Source organism: Erpetoichthys calabaricus, chromosome 11 (genome assembly GCF_900747795.2).
Source record: "Erpetoichthys calabaricus chromosome 11, fErpCal1.3, whole genome shotgun sequence".
In the NCBI taxonomy this organism is placed as follows: Eukaryota; Metazoa; Chordata; class Cladistia; order Polypteriformes; family Polypteridae; genus Erpetoichthys; species Erpetoichthys calabaricus.
The window spans coordinates 142,792,220-142,805,923 of NC_041404.2; the positions used below are offsets into that span (position 1 = coordinate 142,792,220).

General features: G+C 43.2%; 2 protein-coding genes across 8 annotated transcripts in view; one reads left to right on the top strand and one right to left on the bottom strand.

Annotated features, from left to right (window-relative positions):
• LOC127529603 (uncharacterized) overlaps positions 1–13,704 on the bottom strand; it is a 200,894-nt gene that overhangs the window by 128,101 nt on the left and 59,089 nt on the right. The gene's annotated exons all lie outside the window — the stretch shown is intronic.
• Positions 10,426–13,704, top strand: part of eef2k (eukaryotic elongation factor 2 kinase) — a 100,254-nt gene continuing 96,975 nt past the window's right edge. For 5 of the 7 annotated variants that reach the window (XM_051933654.1, XM_051933658.1, XM_051933657.1 and 2 more), the window contains exon 1: positions 10,584–10,821. The gene's annotated coding sequence lies outside the window, so the exon portion shown is untranslated. The other 2 variants (XM_051933655.1, XM_051933660.1) reach the window with 2 other exon arrangements.

A 13,704-nucleotide genomic window follows, 5' to 3' on the forward strand; every position in this document is an offset into this window, starting at 1 on the left:
CCAGAGTCTGGGCGCTATACAGCTGAAGGCCCTGTCACCAATGTTCCCTCTACACGAATTCAGAGCGTCGCTCATACTTCCCGCACGATCGCTCATTCCGACGACGTCGCTCGTACTTATCGCACGATCGCTGACTCCGACCGTCGGAGTTGGTGCTCATAAATTTTTGGCTTAAACAAAATGTCGCTCATAAACAATGTTTTTTGCTCACTATATGCTACTCCTTAGAGGGAACATTGCCTGTCACCCATGGAGTGTAGATTAGTGTGGGGTACAACAGGATTTCCAGAATCGGAGGACCTCAGTGGGCGGACAGGCACATAGTGATGGAGAAGGTCACTGATGTAGTTTGGCGCAAGGTCATTTAAGGCTTTGTAGGTTATTAGTAGGATTTTACATTCGATTCTGTAGGACACAGGGAGCCAGTGAAGACGGAGCAGGATGGGTGTGATGTGCTCGCTGCTGCTGGTTTGAGTAAGGACTCTTGCAGCTGAGTTTTGAATAAGCTGGAACTGTGATATAAGATTAGAAGGGACACCTGCCAGTAGGGTATTACAGTAATCAATGGGGGATGTGATAAAAGCATGGATGAGTTTCTCAGCATTAGAAAAAGAGAGGAAGGAGCGCACACGGGATATGTTACAGAGATGAAAGTAAGAAAGTTTCTTAATGTGATTTATGTGGGCGGAATAAGAACGGGAAGAATCAAAAATGACACCAAGATTCTTTACAGTAGAGGCAGATCTGATGAGATCACCGCCAAGATGGACTGTGTAGGAGCTCATTTTATTAAGATGCACTTTAGTCCCAATTTGCAGGAGTTCAGATTTGTTGCAATTTCATTTTAAAGAGTTCTGTTCCATCCAGGTATTCATTTCACTGAGGCAGGTTGTGAGCTGAGAAAGCTCTGATGAAGAGTGAGCGTGGTGATATGTGATTAAATTGCTGAAAAAATATAAATAGGTGTATGCATTATACACAGCCTAACATAGGATGAATAATCGTACAATAAAAAAAGTATTAAAAAATGTCACAGATAATAAGGTAAGCTTTGACAGGATAGGATTTGCACATTAAACTTAATTCTGCACTGAATAGGAATGGAAGTAAAAACTAGGCAAAGGCAATCTGTATTTCATCGTGATATATACTGTTTCTATTAAAGGCAGAATTGTTTGATAGGGCAAAAATAACATGTAATGTGTGTTATTGGGAGTGTCAAGTGAAAATTCCTTTATTGTATATTTAATTTTTACTGTCATTACTTTTCTGTTTTACAGGTTGGGGTTGTTTAAAGCTAAATGTGTAGTCTTTATTATATATTCCTTTATATACAATTGTTTTGGTTAACTGTCTTCTTCCTCCATACCTGCATGATGGTAAATCGCACCATTAATCCTAAAACAATATGGGCCAAAACCTGGTGGAGAAAAGATCCTGGCATTAATAGATTTAAATGCCAAGGAGCCATTGATTGATTTAATCTTTTCTGTATAGTTTTTCTGAATATATGAAGTCCAGTCATTAACTGTGGCATGAAACTCTCTGTTCTCTGTGCTTCTTGTTGCCTTATGTCCCTCTTTCTTAGTCTTTGTTGATCGGCCAGTGCAGCCCTTACACTCGTGTCTTTCTTTGTACTCTTGCTGTCTCCGCTCATTTAACATTCTAGCTCACCTTTCTTTTACTCATTCAGTTGTTTGTTTTTTAACTTCTGTCTTATGTTCTTATTGCTCCTCATCTGAAGAATAATTCATCTTGGGGTTTATCGATTCAAAATAACTACTTTTTAAAAGATATTGTTGTAGACGCCGGGCGACCATTTTATCCTGAAGCATTGGATGGACTGAAAATAGCTTGCCTTATGTGCAGTACTTCTGGTATTGGTTTCAGAGCAGTGTCATGAAAAATTATGATTAAGACGGGCAAATAATACAGGGCCAGTGCATGGCAATGTGAACCATTTTGCTTGGGCCTCTTGAATTTAAGCTTATTTTTACATTGGGTGTAAGGAGTATACGCTATTACATTGTATTAAAAACACAACAATATAATAATGGTTAAAAATCTCTCTATTAGAAAAAGAAAATCTTGGAAGGAGACGAGAAGTGATTGTCTTAGAGACACTTTCACGTCCCGCAAGACGACAACAGCTTATGCAAAGAGATTTGGAAAAGTCCTGCATGGTTATATCAGACACATTTCTTGTAGAGAGAAAGAAACGATATTCACTCACGGGCAGTTATACTTTGCATTGTCACGAAGTAATTCCAAACACGTAATCAAAATTCAATGTGTTATTAATGAAAAGGTAAAAGCGAAAAGAGATCGAATATATGGACACCAGTAACGGCGCACTGCACGAATACACTTGACTTGAGCATTCCTAGTTCTCATCCTCTTTCTCTGTACGTTTAGCATACGTTTGCTCAGAGGTTGATGCGCTTGCTGCTTCCTGAGCAGCTCTTCTTTTCTCCACCCTAGCGCTTCTTCTCTTCTTTCGTCGGCATCTTTTCATGTTAAAACTGATTATGTTAGTTTTTGTGTTGCAATTACTTAGTATGTTTTCCTTAATTTTTCACTTAAACTGGCACTTAAGTCTTCAATCTGACTCAAGAATGATTTAAGATATGAAGAGGTAGAGGAAGTGACGGCGAAGGTGGTAGGGATGAGAATGGCGCCCGTATGCATGCACCGCATGGCCGCCCTGCTGGCCACTCCCAAGAGTTGATTCGACAATAAAATATAAATAGAATGATGAATAACCTTGGAGGTCAATCATCACCCTGAAACTGGACATTAGACGTCACGTAGTGTATGTGTACCAAATTTCAGGTCAATAGGTCAAACGGTTTGCAAGCTACATGTGATTTAAAATCCTGGATAGACAGACAGCCACTGTAGCGTATTACATATAAAGATAGGTGATATGACAGAAGTGCGCCACGCGAAATGCAGATCATGTGGCACAGCAGCAGCTGATCGAGCAAAGAGGAGGTAAAAAAAAAAAACTGTATGCGCTTCCCATTGTATCACCGTTTAGCCCCCCCCCTCTTGACAAAGCGAGGAGCAGAGACGCAAAGTGGTTGGTACATAGCGCAGGCGGGGGTTGGCAAGCGAAGCCTCCTAGTTGTTAAAAAGATAAAAATCCACACATAATAAAAAAGAATAAGAAATTCATTACAAATGAAACAAGTAATAAAAATAAATAAAAAATAAACATAAAAGCTGTTATGTCTTAAGTAGTAAAGGCCAAAGTACTTTTAAATAGTGTAATAAAGGTGCTGTATTGCGCCTGACCCGGCACAGACTCACACAGAGGCCCGTGTAAAAACACAAAAGACTTATTTTTCTTCACCTGTGGGGCACGTCTTCCCCATAATCCCCACAGGCACAACACAGTCCAAAACAGCAACACAATTCTCCAACACAACACTCCCTTCTGGTACCACCACTCCTGCTCCTCCTCCTCCTGTCAAGCTTCGTCCTCCTCCTCCCGACAGTCGACTTGCACTGTCGGATGGGGCTGAAGATTTGTCCAGCGGGGCTCAGGGACCCATGCAGCGCCCCCTGGTGGCCGCCCTAGATCCCAACAGGGCTGTGGAGAACTCCATCTCCCATGGAGCCCTGCGGGAAGCTGAGGCACCACTGTCAGCCAGGGATGCTGCCACCAAGCGTCCCGGGGGAGGTATTAAGCAGCCCATGGTTGCTACCCCGAAACATACATCGAAGGGTTGTCCTGGCCGGGCATGGGACCCGGCTGTCCACCACAATAGGAATCAGAAGATGAAGCATTAAGTCTAAACTGAGAGAAAGTCTGTAACCAAAGATTGATCCTATCTTTCAGATAGATAGACAAATCTTCATTTGCCCTTACCAAATAAATAAAGTTGACTTGACTTGACTTACCTAAGACCAATTAGAAACCAAACAGCGTAGTTGAGAAAGGTAAAGCGAGAAATCTGTATTTTGAAAAGTCAAAATGAGTATAAGGCAAAAAACCATTTTTATCCAGGTTTCCTCCCACAGTCCAAAGACTTGCAGGTTAGGTGCACTGGTGATCCTAAAATTGTCCCTAGTGTGTGCTTGGTGTGTGTGTGTGTGCCCTGTGGTGGGCTGGCACCCTGCCCGGGGTTTGTTCCTGCCTTGCACCCCGTGCTGGCTGGGATTGGCTCCAGCAGACCCCCGTGACCCTGTGTTAGGATATAGCGGGATGGAAAAGACTGACTGACTGGAGTGACCTTTTATACAGCTGCACAACTGACGTCACTCACTGTGTACTGAGAGTCAGTAACCATGGCAACAAAGAATGGCGACGCCCTGCACAAAACAAAATGGCGTCGAAAAAAGAGGTGAAGAGAAACATACTTCTTTACACAGGTTTCAGATCAATTTTTAAAGAGTAGAATCGCGTTCAACATATGTCAAAAACCTTTCCAGCAAAAAGAAATTCCAAAAAAAAAGGTGCATAATAAACCATACAAAAATTAAAAATGAAACCAAGTCAAAACAAGAAGCAATGTACAAGTCAATGAAGAGAGCAACTGTAAATGTTGAAAGACTTGCATCTTGATGGAAGGATAATTCTAAGAAAATAAAAACTCAGTCAGGGGTTGAGAGTTTCAGATTTTAGGAGAATTCGCATCTAGCAATGTGAGTGTTTACCACCTTGGAAAAGAAAGAAAGAAAGAAAGAAAGAAAGAAAGAAAGAAAGAAAGAAAGAAAGAAAGAAAGAAAGAAAGAAAGAAAGAAAGAAAAAAAATCTAAAGTGACAGAGTTTTTGTGACCAAAAAAGGGATCTTAATCTAATCTTAATCTTGCTGACAGATGGTAGACCAGTGAACTTCTGCTTCTGGCAACATACAGTAATTAGACATTTTGCACTCTGGCCCCCTCCTCCACTCACAATGCATTTGGCTCGGTGTTCCTTATTTTTCAAACAAGAACTGAATAAACTGGAAGTAGCAATCTTAGTAGACTTTCTGCACACTTTATTCTGTTGTAGATTTCATTTTAAATAGGTACATTTGCCATTTTGTCCATCAGTCTATACTTACTTTCTAATGACAAAGTGAAAACCTCTTTTCAGAAAGGTTTGCAAACGTATTAAGAAACCAAAAGCTGAAATCTATCATTTATAGAAGTGTTCAGACACCTTACTTGAGTACTTTTTGAAGCCCCTTTGGCAGCCATTTGAGCTTCGAGTCCTCTTGGGTGAAGCCTCTATAGGGTGGTCCAGATCTAATTTTGCAATTATTGCATTGCATTGCATAAAACGTGGCAAAGTTAGATCTGGACCACCTGCATAAGCTTTGCACAATGAGATTTGGAGAGTTTATCCCATTCCTACTGGCAGATCCTCTCAAGCTATGTTAGATTTCTCAGACACGTGCGAGTAGGGGGACGTTGTGTGGACCACGCAAAGGTAATTCCACGCCAGGCCAGGGGGTGGCGGGGTGCACTAAACCTTCTCCTGTTATCTCTACAGACCAGCCGCGGGAAAACCTATCTGAGTCAGTGATGACGATGACGATTCTGGCACCCAGAAGAAGGTCACTTTTGGCAAACAGGCTGATGTCAGAAGGACATCACTTCCAGTTCCCCTACATCACTTCCGGTCTGATCCCTTAAAGCCGCCATCTTTTACAACCCTCGTCAGTTCTGTCTTGGACTCAGTAGTGTCAACAGCTCTGTACTGTTTACAAAAACCATTTGCATCCAGGAATATTATACAGGTGGCTGCCCCAAACCTTTTTATGTGTGTTGAGTCTGTTCCTTTTCACAGATTGGATGAGGAGCGTCTGTAAACTGCCATCTTCTGGTCTCTCCACAGATTAACTTTTGGGTTTAAGCCTGGGCTTTGACTGGAGCACTCAAGCGTACTCAGAGACTTGTCCCAAAGCCACTCCAACATTGTTGTCGCTGTATGTTCTAGTTTATAGCTATGCTGAAAGGTGAGCCATTGCCCCAGTCTGAGTTTGCGAGCTACAGGGCTGTGGAGTCGGAACCAATTATTGGGTTACTGTTGTTGAAATTGGAGTTGGTAAAAATGTACTGACTCTGACTACCATATATAATCGCGGATAAGTTCTCCCGCAGATAAGTCTGGACTTGATTTTACTGTATAATTTCTGGTATTTTATAATGTTGGTCGTATAAGTCGAATGCTGAAAACTCACGCTATTGGTCCAATAGATTCTGATATGCTAACACCCACCTCACAGAGTAACCACGGAGCACACGGCCTTTTAATTCTATGTGGATGCGTCAATGCGCTCTATCAGCGTGTGCTCCTAACCCCTCTCTCTCTCTATTGTGCCTACGTGACCACACAGTAATACCCGAACTATTCTGAAGTGACATTTGCACTGTTTTGTGTTTTTTGTATCTCACACCCTCATACTTCATTATCATAAGAGCATTCCTTATCTACGATGGAGAGTTCGATCAGAAGAAAATATGAAGCTGGTTTTAAATTAAATGTCATTGAAGTGGCGATAGAAATTGGTAACTGCGCTGCTGCAACAAAATTCGATACGTCTGAGAAAATTGATGCGAGATCGGAGGAGGCAAGGAGATGTAAAAAAAATAAAAATAATTAAGTGTTGCATTTTTGAACGGCCGTATAAGTCGGGGTCTAATTTTATGATCGATTTTTCGGGTTTCAAAACCCAACTTATACATGAGTATATACAGTAAATGTAAATTGTAATATCACGTGGTAAACTTTCCATTTTTCACATACACTGATTTGACTAAATTATTTTTTCTTCTATACCTTTGATAAAAATATAGCATCTTTTTTCATTTTGGACGTTTAGTCTTATGTTTAATGTAATTCAGTGTTTGCAAGCCACAACAACATTGCTACAGTCTTTAAACCAGAACTCTAACAGGTTAGAGTGCTAAAACACGCTGGTAGTGATGGACTGCCTTGTGTTTTGTGTGTTGTGCACTTTCATTCAACATAGTAAATGTATTAGTCTAATTACAAATTGAGGAGTTAGAGTCAGAGTTGGCAGTACCAGACATTAATGGTGCCATAAATTGAGAAGCTGGAGTTGGAGGCAAAGATTTTATGTACTGAATCCACAGCCCTGGTGTGCACTCTGAAGAAGGTCTTCTTCAAGGAGCTTTATGTCTTTGCAGTAATAAGATTGTGGGTTTGTTTCCTGGGTCCTTCCTGTGTGGAGAGCGCTATATAAATGTAAATAATTATTATTATTATTTACTGATAGTGCATGGGAGTTCAACCAACCAGTCTACATGTGTTTTGTGGACTTGGAAAAGGCATTCGACCGTGTCCCTCGGGGAATCCTGTGGGGGGTGCTCCGGGAGTATGGGGTACTGGCCCCCCTGATAAGAGCTGTTCGGTCCCTGTACAACCGGTGCCAGAGCTTGGTCCGCATTGCCGGCAGTAAGTCGAACCCGTTTCCAGTGAGAGTTGGACTCCGCCAGGGCTGCCCTTTGTCACCGATTCTGTTCATAACTTTTATGGACAGAATTTCTAGGCGCAGCCAGGGTGTTGAGGGGGTCCGGTTTGATGGACTCAGGATTGGGTCACTGCTTTTTGCAGATGATGTTGTCCTGTTTGCTTCATCAGGCCGTGATCTTCAGCTCTCTCTGGATCGGTTCGCAGCTGAGTGTGAAGCGGCTGGGATGGGAATCAGCACCTCCAAATCCGAGACCATGGTCCTCAGCCGGAAAAGGGTGGAGTGCCCTCTCAGGGTTGGGAGCGAGATCCTGCCTCAAGTGGAGGAGTTCAAGTATCTCGGGGTCTTGTTCACGAGTGAGGGAAGAATGGAGCGTGAGATCAACAGGCGGATCGGTGCGGCGTCCACAGTGATGCGGGCTCTGCATCGGTCTGTCGTGGTGAAAAAGGAGCTGAGCCATAAGGCAAAGCTCTCAATTTACCAGTCGATCTATGTTCCTACCCTCACCTATGGTCATGAGCTATGGGTAGTGACCGAAAGAACAAGATCGCGAATACAAGCGGCTGAAATGAGTTTCCTCCGCAGGGTGTCTGGGCTCTCCCTTAAAGATAGGGTGAGAAGCTCAGTCATCCAGGAGGGGCTCAGAGTAGAGCCGCTGTTCCTCCGCATCGAGAGGAGTCAGATGAGGTGGCTCGGGCATCTGATCAGGATGCCTCCTGGACGCCTCCCTGGTGAGGTGTTCCGGGCACGTCCAACCGGGAGGAGGCCTCAGGGAAGACCCAGGACACGCTGGAGGGACTATGTCTCCCGGCTGGCCTGGGAACGCCTCGGAATTCTCCCGGAAGAGCTAGAAGAAGTGGCCGGGGAGAGGGAAGTCTGGGTATCTCTTCTCAAGCTGCAGCCCCCGTGACCCGACTTATATAAGCGGAAGAGGATGGATGGATTATTATTATTATTATTATTATTATTATTCATCCTTCCTTTAATTCTAATATGTCTCCTTGCTGCTACTGCTGAGAAGAACCCCCATAGCTGCCATCACCATGCTTAACCACAGGGACGGTATATTCAGGTGTTGAGCAGTGCCTAGTCTTCACCAGACATAGTGCTTGGCATTCTACCCAAAGAGTTCAGTTTTTGTCTCATCGGACCAGAAAATCATTTTCCTTCTGCTCTGAGTCCTTTAAATGGTTTTTATTCAAATTTGACTTCCGTCTAGCCACTTTACCTTAAACACCTGAAAGGCACTGATGGAGTGCTGGTGAGATGGTCATCCTTCTCACACGTTCTCCAATCTCGGCAGAGGACATGTTAAGCTTTGTAGAGAGTGACCATTGGGTTCTTGGTCACTCCCAACCAAGCCCCTTGTTGCCCATTCCCAATGGTTCCAAATTTCTTCCATTTCACAAGTATTGAGGCCACCGTGCTCCAGGGAACATCTTTAGAAATGTTTTTATAACCTTGCCCTGATCTATGCCTCACCACAATTTAATTGCAGAGTCTATAGGAAATATCCTGGACTTCATGGCTTGTTTTTTGTCCTGATCTGCAGTGTGCATCGTAGGACCTTCTAGTGTAATGAAAACAGAAACAAAGATGAAGGGTTGGGGCACCAAATGGTGATTCCCGCATATTGTTGTACACAAGAACCATCTTTGCAGAGATGAAGTCGATCTGGTGGGAGGGGCCGGTTCAGTGACATCATGTGTCATCAGCCCGCGATTCTCCAGAGGGAAGGAGATGAGAGACTTTAGGAAGCAGCACCAGCTACGACTCTCTTTGGTAACTGCAAGTTGACAATCCCTGAAGTTGTCTCCCAGCCATACATACGTGACAACAGGTGTACCTTTCAGAAAGGTGTCCAGTCAGTTCAATTTGAAACAGATGGACTCCACTCAAGTTCTAGAAACATCTCAAGAAGAATTAAAGCAAACTGGATGCACCTGAGAACAATCTAAAGTGCCACAGCAAAGGGTTTGAATACTCTCATGAACTGGAGATTTCAGTTTTTGATTTTTAATAAATCTGCAAACCTTTATGAAAACATGTTTGTTATTATGGGTTATTTTGTGTAGACTGATGGTCAAAATCAGCAAAGTTGTCCTTTCAAAATGAAATGAACAACACAATAAAGTTTACAGAAAATGAAGGGGTCTGAATACTTTTGGAATGCACTGTATATAAAGCTTGATTGTAATATTTATTTATACCAGTCTTTAGAGCAGTTTGTAATACTAAACATTAATTAAAGACAATATCTTAAAAATTGGAATTGAATTAAGTCGGTTAGAAAATGGATGGAAGGATTAATAGTTTGCTTAAAAGAAAGGAATCTTTCTTGCCAGGATTGGCTCCTTAGGGTTTTAACCAGGTGTGCCGTTGGCTCACGTAGTTATCAGGGGCTTAGCCCCAGTTCTGATTTTGCCACTAGACCTACATAGATGTTAGATCAAAGAGCTGGGGGTAGTTGGAGTTGTACAGGTGGTTTTGGGGGGCTTGGGTTTTCGTGATGTTCTCGAAGATCACAAGCTGGGCATCTAAGACCCAGGGCTGAAGCCCTCCTCCAGTGATGCCACTGGTTTGAACAACAACTGGATTCAGTAAATATATAGTTGAGTGGATTAAAATAATGTAGATAATGGAATCACTACAACACTTGATTCTACAATTTATTATATGGATGAGTGATAATCTGAATGCCTATCTTTATTGTCTCTAGCGTGTGTTTAAATATTGTGACATTTTAAAATTAACAGCTCTAAGTCATTTCGAAAACACTTTTTTTTTTTTTAACACATGTACTTTATTTAGAATACCCATGTGACATATGACATATGACATAAAGACTTTGGCTGCTAAGCCTCGCCCATTCCACGTTCCCCGCATGCGCACTCGTCCACCGGTGTATCCGCCAAGTCCTGTCATCTGTAGTTAAAGACGAGAGACATCCTGCCAGATAGAGTAGCAGCATGCTAAAAGGCGAAGGAGATTGACACCAAAGTCTTTTTGCTGAGCTTGAAATAGTGGGAATGATTCCAACTCAATTTACTGTGCAAGCGCCGCCTTCAGCGACATGAATGGATCCTCGTCCTGAGTGACGCGCAGTTCCTGTTCAGTCCGCTGGGAGACGCGCTCGAGACAGGCTGTGTGAGTACGTGCGGCGCGAGCTGTGGGGTAGTTCTCGAGGGCTCCGGTAACCTGACACCAGTACAGCCAGTTGCCAGACCCGCCCTCCTTTCTTGCCTTCATACTGGTTGCTGTGTGGAGTCTGAGACCATCGCAATCCTGGACTGGACGCTGGGAGGACGACTTAGCCCAAGTCGGCGGGGCTGCTGTGTAGCTGCACGGTTGTTCTCGAACAGTGCATCCGGGTGCTTTCAGTACTTGTGAGGTAGGAAGAGCTGCACGGAGATTTGTTTACGTGTCAAGTTCTCTCTTAATGTGTATCGGATAGCGTTGCCTTTCTTGGTTTGCATTATTTTGATGCAATTCCACAATGAATTAGGAATTGCCAGTTAAGCACCTATGGAATTAAGTGTGATCATCGAGAGCTCAAGTGACACACAGGGCTGTCATTGTCTCCTCGGCACATGGCACGGGGACAGGGAGGGGGGTGGGGGCTGTTATTTAGCTTTGGTGTGAGGGCCTGGCCTGCAGGGGGGATTTAAACCTGGAGGCGCGAGTTTAATCTGGCGAGTTATGGTATTTGCATGCCGTTACACCCGCCATGCCTCGTCGATCAAACGGAGTCTCCATGCACTTGAGATTGGAGTGCACACTTGAGCGTCGAGGTTTGCTTGCTCGTTTACTGAGTTACGTCGATTGGAGCCATATGATAGACGCGCCATATAAGTCATCGCCTTAACTTTGAAACTGTCTTTTTTTATTGTGCTTTCTTAGAAACGAGTTAAAGCAAAGGTTGAATGGATTGGTTTGACCAAAAATGGTCACATTTGGACTTGAAGGTGGCCGTTGTCGTCTTTAGATTCCATCCCACCATCGCCTTCTCTCCGTGTCCCGCGGGGTTAAGATCAATGGCGTGAGCGGCACGTGCTTGTGATCGCGGTGTGACATATGGTGCCAGCTTTTATAAAGGAGGTCCCAGCGACCCTGAAATGGATTGATCAGGTTTGAGTATTGTATGTATGTATGTATGTATTCGTTGGACGCCCACTTACAATACAAGGGAAGTCGCTATATAGCAGTGCGGAAGCGCGTGTGGACCCGGACTTGTTTACACTTGTGTCTTGCACACACATTCCTATATATGGACACACTCCTCCTCTTTGTTATGCTGAAGCAGCAAAACGGCTGCTGCGTGGGAAGTGCGCCAGACTCCACCCCCCCACTCTCAAGTAAACAGCTCATTGACAGGTTATTAATGGGTCAGGTGCTTCTTATTGATTTATTGTACAATATCACTCGTGCATAGTACACATTCGACATATTTGTACATTTCGAAAACACACAGTTTTTGGGGATTTGCCCTGTCCTAGTGTGCCACACCCTGGGTTTTAACACAATGCATTTTGTATAGCACCTTTTCGTAATGAACATCATGTCAGGGTGACATAATTATACAGAAACCATATTTCTGCATGTGTGTGTGTGTTGGTCTGGCATGATAAGTGATTTTCTCTGTATTCATAAGTGGGTTTAGCTTATGTTCCACATCGTGAAAACCTTCAAAAGGCCACCTGGACCCCCTGAAGTTTGACTATGGGCCAAAGATTGGAATGGAAGATGTAATGTTCTATCTGCTCCTCAAGGATTATGCCTAATTTGTACAAAGCTGGCAGCACCATGAGGGTTAGGTGTTTTGATTTCTCCAGTGACTTCAATGCCATCCAACCATCCCTGAGTGTATGGAGAATGGACTGTCGGGCAGATAACAGTTTGAGGAGATACAAGCTTAAGGATTGTATCTCTGATGTGAATGTGAACAACACCTGGAGCACCATAGTGAACAGACCCGTCTCATTTTGCCTTCACTCTGTACCTGTCAAACTATATCACCAGCTCATGTCATTTGCAGAAATCCTTTGGCAATTCTGCAGTAGTGGGGTATATTGACAAGGGGTATTGAGAAAGTATAGGGGTCAGGTGAAGAACTTTTTTCCTTCCATCAGCACAACCAAGGAACTGGTTATTGACTTTCACCACTCCCAATGACCTCTGCGCCTGGTCACTACTTAGGGAGAGGATGTGGAGGAGGTGCAGTGCTACAACTACTTTGGGGGGGGGGGGGGGTTATTATTAATGACAGACAGGACTGGTCAAGTAACACAGAGGTGGAGCAGAGGAGGCTTATTTTCCTTAGGAGACTCCACACATTTATTGTTGGTAGTGACATCAGGAGTTCCCAGCCAGGGGTAAATTTGCTTCAAAAAGTTGAAGTCATAAAGATCTCAATTAGTTCCTAAACATAAAATGACACTTGCTTTTTCAACAACTGCGCTAAGCAGTCCAAAATCGTAGCTGAAAAGCAAGAACACATGTTTTACAGATTAATATATTCTCATCGATTTGGTGTGTTTCATTCTGGTGTACCGGTATTTGCTCATTTTTCGTTGTTTTTAAATAAGTGAAATAGTATTATTATGTGCTATTGTTATTGTCATTTGAACTTAAAAATGTTAAAAAACTACCTTAAAATTTCCCCTTTGTCAAACACTTTATTATGGTAGAAGTATAAGGTCAAAATACTGAACAAAACTAAATGAGAGCAAATTTACTTTTGAAAAGTTGCCACGGGGGCAGAAAAGGTCGGGAGCCCCTGCTTTACATGTTCAATAGCTCGGTGATGGCCAGTGCGATGTTCTGCATTGTGGTGTTCTGGGCCAATAACCAAATTAACTTGTTGATTAAAAGGGCAGGCTTAGTTATGGGGTGCACTTTGGAATCCCTGAAACCAAAACTGAATGCCATTATGAACAATGCTGCCCATCCTCTCTCTGACACACCAACACTGAGGACTATCAGCCAACTAACATTAGAAGTGTGTCAAGAAACGTGACTGGGGGCTCCTTCACACCAACAGCAATATGCCTTTATAGTGCCTCACTGGGACTGATCATTTTATCTTTAGCTAAGACAGAAGTTTTTCCTATCTTCAAGAAATGTGACTGGGGGCTCCTTCACACCAACAGCAATATGCCTTTATAGTGCCTCACTGGGACTGATCATTTTATCTTTAGCTAAGACAGAAGTTTTTCCTATCTTCAAGAAACGTGACTGGGGGCTCCTTCACACCAACAGCAATATGCCTTTATAG